Here is a 9,173-nt window from a genome sequence, read left to right as displayed (position 1 = left end):
GCTCCCTTCTCCAGAGACCCCCACCACCCAGGCCGTGCTCTCTTCTCCAGAGATCCTCACCACCCAGGCCGTGCTCCCTTCTCCAGAGACCCCCACCACCCAGGCCGTGCTCTCTTCTCCAGAGACCCCCACCGCCCAGGCCGTGCTCCCTTCTCCAGAGACCCCCACCACCCAGGCCGTGCTCCCTTCTCCAGAGACCCCCACCACCCAGGCCGTGCTCTCTTCTCCAGAGACCCCCACCACCCAGGCCGTGCTCTCTTCTCCAGAGACCCCAACCAACCAGGCCGTGCTCTCTTCTCCAGAGACCCCCACCACCCAGGCCGTGCTCCCTTCTCCAGAGACCCCCACCACCCAGGCCATGCTCCCTTCTCCAGAGACTCCCACCACACAGGCAGTGCTCCCTTCTCCAGAAACCCCCACCACCCAGGCCGTGCTCCCTTTTCCAGAGACCCCCACCACCCAAGCCGTGCTCCCTTCTCCAGAGACACCCACCACCCAGGCCGTGCTCCCTTCTCCAGAGACACCCACCACCCAGGCCGTGCTCCCTTCTCCAGAGATCCCCACCACCCAGGCAGTGCTCCCTTCTCCAGAGATCCCCACCACCCAGGCCGTGATCCCTTCTCCAGAGACCCCCACCACCCAGGCCGTGCTCCCTTCCCCAGAGACCCCCACCACCCCGGCCGTGCTCCCTTCCCCAGAGACCCCCACCACCCAGGCCGTGCTTCCTTCTCCAGAGACCCCCACCACCCAGGCCGTGCTCCCTTCTCCAGAGACCCCCACCACCCAGGCCGTGCTCCCTTCTCCAGAGACCCCAACCACCCAGGACGTGCTCCCTTCTCCAGAGACCCCCACCTCCCAGGCCGTGCTCCAGAGACCCCCACCACCCAGGCCGTGCTCCCTTCTCCAGAGACCCCCACCACCCAGGCCGTGCTCCCTTCTCCAGAGACCCCCACCACCCAGGCTGTGCTTCCTTCAGAGAGCCCCACCACCCAGGCCGTGCTCTCTTCTCCAGAGACCCCCACCACCCAGGCCGTGCTCCCTTCTCCAGAGATCCCCATCACCCAGGCTGTGCTCCCTTCTCCAGAGATCCCCACCACCCAGGCCGTGCTCCAGAGACCCCCACCACCCAGGCCGTGCTCTCTTCTCCAGAGACCCCCACCACCCAGGCCGTGCTCCCTTCCCCAGAGACCCCAACCGCCCAGGCCGTGCTCTCTTCTCCAGAGACCCCCACCGCCCAGGCCGTGCTTCCTTCTCCAGAGACCCCCACCACCCAGGCCGTGCTCCCTTCTCCAGAGACACCCACCACCCAGGCCGTGCTCCCTTCTCCGGAGACACCTACCACCCAGGCCGTGCTCCCTTCTCCGGAGACCCCCACCACCCAGGCCGTGCTCCCTTCTCCAGAGATCCCCACCACCCAGGCCGTGATCCCTTCTCCAGAGACCCCCACCACCCAGACCGTGATCCCTTCTCCAGAGACCCCCATCACCCAGGCCGTGCTCCCTTCTCCAGAGACCCCCACCACCCAGGCCGTGCTCTTCTCCAGAGACCCTCACCACCCAGGCCATGCTTCCTTCTCCAGAGACCCCCACCACCCAGGCCATGCTTCCTTCTCCAGAGATCCCCACTACCCAGGCCGTGCTCCCTTCTCCAGAGACCCCCACCACCCAGGCCGTGCTCCCTTCTCCAGAGACCCCCACCACCCAGGCTGTGCTTCCTTCAGAGAGCCCCACCACCCAGGCCGTGCTCTCTTCTCCAGAGACCCCCACCACCCAGGCCGTGCTCCCTTCTCCAGAGATCCCCATCACCCAGGCCGTGCTCCCTTCTCCAGAGATCCCCACCACCCAGGCCGTGCTCCCTTCTCCAGAGACCCCCACCACCCAGGCCGTGCTCTCTTCTCCAGAGACCCCCACCACCCAGGCCGTGCTCCCTTCCCCAGAGACCCCAACCGCCCAGGCCGTGCTCTCTTCTCCAGAGACCCCCACCGCCCAGGCCGTGCTTCCTTCTCCAGAGACCCCCACCACCCAGGCCGTGCTCCCTTCTCCAGAGACACCCACCACCCAGGCCGTGCTCCCTTCTCCGGAGACACCCACCACCCAGGCCGTGCTCCCTTCTCCGGAGACCCCCACCACCCAGGCCGTGCTCCCTTCTCCAGAGATCCCCACCACCCAGGCCGTGATCCCTTCTCCAGAGACCCCCACCACCCAGGCCGTGATCCCTTCTCCAGAGACCCCCACCACCCAGGCCGTGCTCCCTTCTCCAGAGACCCCCACCACCCAGGCCGTGCTCTCTTCTCCATAGATCCTCACCACCCGGGCCGTGCTCCCTTCTCCAGAGACCCCCACCACCCAGGCCGTGCTCCCTTCTCCAGAGACCCCACCACCCAGGCAGTGCTTCCTTCTCCAGAGACCCCACCACCCAGGCCGTGCTCCCTTCTCTAGAGACCCCCACTGCCCAGGCCGTGCTCCCTTCTCCAGAGACCCCCACCACCCAGGCCGTGCTCCCTTCTCCAGAGACCCCCACCACCCAGGCCGTGCTCCCTTCTCCAGAGACCCCACCACCCAGGCCGTGCTCCCTTCTCCAGAGACCCCCACCACCCAGGCCGTGCTCCCTTCTCCAGAGACCCCCACCACTCAGGCCGTGCTCCCTTCTCCAGAGACCCCCACCACCCAGGCTGTGCTTCCTTCAGAGACCCCCACCACCCAGGCCGTGCTCTCTTCTCCAGAGACCCCCACCGCCCAGGCCGTGCTCTCTTCTCCAGAGACCCCCACCACCCAGGCCGTGCTCCCTTCTCCAGAGACCCCCACCACCCAGGCCGTGCTCTCTTCTCCAGAGACCCCCACCACCCAGGCCGTGCTTCCTTCTCTAGAGACCCTCACCACCCAGGCCTTGCTCCCTTCTCCAGAGACCCCCACCACCCAGGCCGTGCTCTTCTCCAGAGAGCCCCACCACCCAGGCCGTGCTCCCTTCTCCAGAGATCCCCACTACCCAGGCCGTGCTCCCTTCTCCAGAGACCCCCACCACCCAGGCCGTGCTCCCTTCTCCAGAGATCCCCATCACCCAGGCCGTGCTTCCTTCTCCAGAGACCCCCACCACCCAGGCCGTGCTCTTCTCCAGAGACCCTCACCACCCAGGCCATGCTTCCTTCTCCAGAGACCCCCACCACCCAGGCCATGCTTCCTTCTCCAGAGATCCCCACTACCCAGGCCGTGCTCCCTTCTCCAGAGACCCCCACCACCCAGGCCGTGCTCCCTTCTCCAGAGACCCCCACCACCCAGGCTGTGCTTCCTTCAGAGAGCCCCACCACCCAGGCCGTGCTCTCTTCTCCAGAGACCCCCACCACCCAGGCCGTGCTCCCTTCTCCAGAGATCCCCATCACCCAGGCCGTGCTCCCTTCTCCAGAGATCCCCACCACCCAGGCCGTGCTCCCTACTCCAGAGACCCCCACCACCCAGGCCGTGCTCTCTTCTCCAGAGACCCCCACCACCCAGGCCGTGCTCCCTTCCCCAGAGACCCCAACCGCCCAGGCCGTGCTCTCTTCTCCAGAGACCCCCACCGCCCAGGCCGTGCTTCCTTCTCCAGAGACCCCCACCACCCAGGCCGTGCTCCCTTCTCCAGAGACACCCACCACCCAGGCCGTGCTCCCTTCTCCGGAGACACCCACCACCCAGGCCGTGCTCCCTTCTCCGGAGACCCCCACCACCCAGGCCGTGCTCCCTTCTCCAGAGATCCCCACCACCCAGGCCGTGATCCCTTCTCCAGAGACCCCCACCACCCAGGCCGTGATCCCTTCTCCAGAGACCCCCACCACCCAGGCCGTGCTCCCTTCTCCAGAGACCCCCACCACCCAGGCCGTGCTCTTCTCCAGAGACCCCCACCACCCAGGCCGTGCTTCCTTCTCCAGAGACCCCCACCACCCAGGCCGTGCTCCCTTCTCCAGAGACCCCCACCACCCAGGCCGTGCTCTTCTCCAGAGACCCCCACCACCCAGGCCATGCTTCCTTCTCCAGAGACCCCACCACCCAGGCCGTGCTCCCTTCTCCAGAGACCCCCACCACCCAGGCCGTGCTCCCTTCTCCAGAGACCCCCAGCACCCAGGCCGTGCTCCCTTCTCCAGAGACCCCCAGCACCCAGGCCGTGCTCCCTTCTCCAGATACCCCCACCACCCAGGCCGTGCTCTCTTCTCACTGCTGCCATCAGGTAGAAGGTACTGGAGCCTCAGGACTCGCACCACCAGGTTCAGGAACAGTTACCACCCCTCAACCATCAGGTAGAAGGTACAGGAGCCTCAGGACTCGCACCACCAGGTTCAGGAACAGTTACCACCCCTCAACCATCAGGTAGAAGGTACTGGAGCCTCAGGACTCGCACCACCAGGTTCAGGAACAGTTACCACCCCTCAACCATCAGGTAGAAGGTACAGGAGCTTCAGAACTCGCACCACCAGGTTCAGGAACAGTTACCACCCCTCAACCATCAGGTAGAAGGTACAGGAGCTTCAGAACTCGCACCACCAGGTTCAGGAACAGTTACCACCCCTCAACCATCAGGTAGAAGGTACAGGAGCCTCAGGACTCACACCACCAGGTTCAGGAACAGTTACCACCCCTCAACCATCAGGTAGAAGGTACAGGAGCTTCAGAACTCGCACCACCAGGTTCAGGAACAGTTACCACCCCTCAACCATCAGGAAGGAGGTACAGGAGCCTCAGGACTCGCACCACTAGGTTCAGGAACAGTTTCTACCCCTCAACCATCAGGAAGGAGGTACAGGAGCCTCAGGCACCACCAGGTTCAGGAACAGTTACCACCCCTCAACCATCAGGCTCCTGAACAAAAGGGGGTAACTACACTCACTTGCCCGTCTACTGAGATGTTCTCACGACCGATGATCTCACTGTAAGGACTCTTTATCTCACTATCTCGTTATTTATTGTTATTTATTTATTTTTGCATTTGCACAGATTGTTTTCTTCTGCACTCTGGCTGATCTTTCACTGATCCTGTTCACAGTTACTGTTCTATAGATTCACAGGGAAATGAAGACCCCTCCCTTTGCTATATCTACACAGGATTCCCTATCCCCTGTTCTTGAACTCCTGATTTCCCTCCTGTGTTCCTGCATCAGAGATTTTTCCATTAACCTGGTGAGCATCAAGGCAGCTCCGGAAGGTCAAAGTCGAGTTTGTTGGCACCTGGGGCTAGCACGATGCTTTACAGAGCGGTAGACCCGGGTTCAGTTGTGCCATAATGAGGGTGAGGAACAACACCTTATATTCCAACTGGGTACCCTCCAGTCTGATGACATGAATGTCGATTACTCCTTCCGGTAGAAAAAATCCCTCCCCCCTCCCCTCTTTTATTCCCCACTGACCCCTTACCTCTTCTCACCTGCCTATCACCTCCTCCCTCCCTTGCTCCCATGGTCTGCTCCTATCGGATTCCTTCCTCTCCAGCCCTTGACCTTTCCCCCCCTCCTGGCTTCACCTATCACCTCCCAGATGGCCTCCTTCCCCTCCTTCCCCCCCCCCCCCCCACCTTTTTGTCCAGGACACCTTCAAGGAGCGATGCCTCAAAAAGGCGACGTCCTTCATTAAGGACCCCCGTCACCCAGGTCATGCCCTCTTCTCATTGTTACCATCAGGGAGGAGGTACAGGAGCCTGAAGGCACACACTCAACGATTCAGGAACAGCTTCTTCCCCTCTGCCATCAGGGAGGAGGTACAGGAGCCTGAAGACACACACTCAGTGATTCAGGAACAGCCTCTTCCCCTCTGCCATCAGGGAGGGGGTACAGGAGCCTGAATACACACACTCAACAATTCAGGAACAGCTTCTTCCCCTCTGCCATCAGGGAGGAGGTACAGGAGCCTGAAGACACACACTCAGTGATTCAGGAACAGCCTCTTCCCCTCTGCCATCAGGGAGGGGGTACAGGAGCCTGAAGACACACACTCAACGATTCAGGAACAGCTTCTTCCCCTCTGCCATCAGGGAGGAGGTACAGGAGCCTGAAGACACACACTCAGCGATTCAGGAACAGCCTCTTCCCCTCTGCCATCTGATTTCTAAATGGACATTGAACCTTTGAACTCTACCCCGTTACATATTTTTTCCTATTTTTTCACTACTTATTTAACTTAACTATTGATAAATTACTGCAATTCACATTTCCCCCCGTATTTATCACGTATTGCACCGCGTGCCGGTGATATGAAACCTCACTCTGATGAGTGTGAAGTGTTGCACTTTGGAAGGCCAGATCGGGACAGGACGTTCCCGGTCAGGCCCCGAGGAAAGTCGTGGAACGGGGAGACCCCAGAAAGCGTGAACGTGGCTCCCTGGGAGCGGAGTCGAGGGGTGGAGAAGGGGTGGTGAGGCCAGAACTAGAGGTCAGGGGTTAGGGGTGAAAGGTTGGAGTATTTAAGGGGAATCCGGGGGTGACCTTCCCTCAGAGGGTGGGATGAGCAGAAGAGGTGGACATGGGTTCAACTACAACATTTTAGAGAAGTTTGGAGAAGTACACAGGTGGGAGGGGTGAGGACGGGTATGGTCTGGGTTTAGGAAGATTGGGCTGGCATGGACTAGATGGGCCAAATGGCCTGTTCCTGGGCTGCTGTTCTCTGTGACTCTATGATGTGCAATGTCGGCGGTCACTGGGCTGTGATGGGTCATCACGTCCGGAATGTCTTAAGGAGTCCAACCTATCTAGCTCAGAGAAAAACAGAGGTCAGTGTCATCGAAGCCTAATTGTTCGGAGCTCAGCTTGAGAGTATTGTGAGCAGTTCTGGGCCCCGTCTCTGAGAAGGGTTGTGCTGGCAATGGGAGCGGGCCCAGAGCAGGTTCACGCGCATGATTCCGGGAACAAAAGGGTTCATGTGTGAGGAGCGTTTGAGAGGCCTGGGCCTGGACTCACTGGAGTTTAGAACAATGAGGGACATCCTCATTAATGAGAGAGATGATGATATGAGACGAGGCCTTCGTCGGTCACGGTGGACAATGGATGTTGCGTCCAAGCTGTCTGGACACACAGGCCTGGGCAGGACGATACGGAGAGCAAGCTCCTCCTCTCCACGCATCTGATGAACTCAAAGGAACTGCGGAGCAGACCCGATGGGCCGAAGGGCCTGATTCTGGCTCTGTCGTATGGTCTCATGGAAGATCTCAGACCCTGAGGGGCAGGAGAGAGGTGGAGATGACTCTGCCAGCCTGGGGGGAGGGGGAGAGACTGTACGCCTGTAAGGTGACATGAGGCTGTACCTAAGATGGTGGATGGGGCCTAATGGAAGATGGTTCCTAATGGAAGATGGGGCCTAATGGTGGATGGGGCCTAATGGAAGATGGTTCCTAATGGAAGATGGGGCCTAATGGTGGATGGGGCTGAATGGTGGATGGGGCCTAATGGTAGATGGGACCTAATGGTAGGTGGGGCGTAATGGTGGATGGGGCCTAATGGTAGATGGGACCTAATGGTAGGTGGGGCGTAATGGTGGATGGGGCCTAATGGTGGATGGGGTCTAATGGTAGGTGGGGCGTAATGGTGGATGGGGCCTAATGGTAGATGGGACCTAATGGTAGGTGGGGCGTAATGGTGGATGGGGCCTAATGGTGGATGGGGTCTAATGGTAGGTGGGGCCTAATGGTGAATGAGGCCTAATGGTAGATGGGACCTAATGGTAGGTGGGGCGTAATGGTGGATGGGGCCTAATGGTGGATGGGGTCTAATGGTAGGTGGGGCCTAATAGTGAATTTTGTGGGTGGAGGCATCAATCCTTGTGAAATCATCCCATTTGAAACGGAGGTGTGTCGGATAGGGGGTGGCGAATCTCCGGAACTTTTCCCCTCCACCCGGTGGAGATTGGATCATTGGGGGGAGGGTGGGAAATTTCCGAACGATCGGGGTTTGTGGGGGAAACTAAGGGGTCTGTGGAAGAGGGAACGAAGGGGCACTGTGGGCACACCACGTTGGCACTGGAAAGTGCGGGCAACACCCCAGCACACCCTCGGGGTGAGCTGATCGTGAAGCACAGACATGGCACCTGGCGGTGTGATTTGACACAGGCGTGGAGAATAATCAAACCTCAGCGGTGAGAGTGGACAGGAGAGTGGTGCATCTCGGGCAGGCAGAGGGCATTAGTTGAAGCCCAGCGGGGAGACGCCACGCCGAGCGGCCTGTTCTGCCCCCGGAGAAGGGGCAAGGCCTGGAGCCGGTCAGCCATAGGGGGGCAGGTCTGAGGGTTCGAGTCGCCTCTCGCTTCTGCTCCCCCTCGAGTGGCGTCACCCCTTCAGGCCTTCTCCCGGGGGTGCCCGCTGGGACCACGGGGCGCGGGGTGGTGGGGGGGGCAGCGGGAGGAGAGGGGAGGGGGCAAGCAGGGAGCGATGGGTGGCACCTCACGCTACGCTTCCTCCGCAGAGCGAGAGGAGGGAGGAGTTTATCCAGCAAATCCAGACGATGGACCTGGACACACAGGCCTCTGTGGCTGGTCACATCCAGGAGGTGAGACAGACACGAGCCCCTCAGTCCCTGCAAACCTGCCCCGACAGCAGCCCAGGCCCTCCCTTCTGCCCTCCCACCGTACCCTGGGACCCTCCACGGCCCAGTGTGGATGCTCCGGGTCCTGATGGGGAATTCATCGTGTGCGATGTTCAGCCCCTCCCTGCTGGCCAGCCGACTCGTTCTCTCTCCAGTTCCCTTCGATTCCATTCCCACCGACTCCCCTCACCCCCGTGACAGGCTGCGGGCAGGGGAAGCTCCACACCGATTCATCCACAGGGTCCTGCGGCTTCTGGGAGGGAAGGGGGAGGAGGTCAGAATGGGGGGGGGGTGGAGGTGGGGGGAGCCCCTCACCCTCAGACCCAGAGGGCCGGTTTCGATCCTGATCTCCAGCAAGGTGTGTACATGTATGTTCTTCTAGCCTGTCTCCCTCACCCACACACACACACACACACACACACACACACACACACACACACACACACACACACACACACTCACACACACACTCACACACACACAGACACTCACACACACACACCCACACACACAGACACACACACTCCACACACACACACTCACACACACACACAGACACTCACACACACACACACACAGACACACACACACTCCCTCACACAGACACACACACACACACACACCCACACACTCCCTCACACAG

The sequence above is a fragment of the Hypanus sabinus genome, unplaced genomic scaffold (assembly GCF_030144855.1).
Source record: "Hypanus sabinus isolate sHypSab1 unplaced genomic scaffold, sHypSab1.hap1 scaffold_1052, whole genome shotgun sequence".
Classification (NCBI taxonomy): Eukaryota; Metazoa; Chordata; class Chondrichthyes; order Myliobatiformes; family Dasyatidae; genus Hypanus; species Hypanus sabinus.
This window is presented reverse-complemented; position numbering follows the sequence as displayed.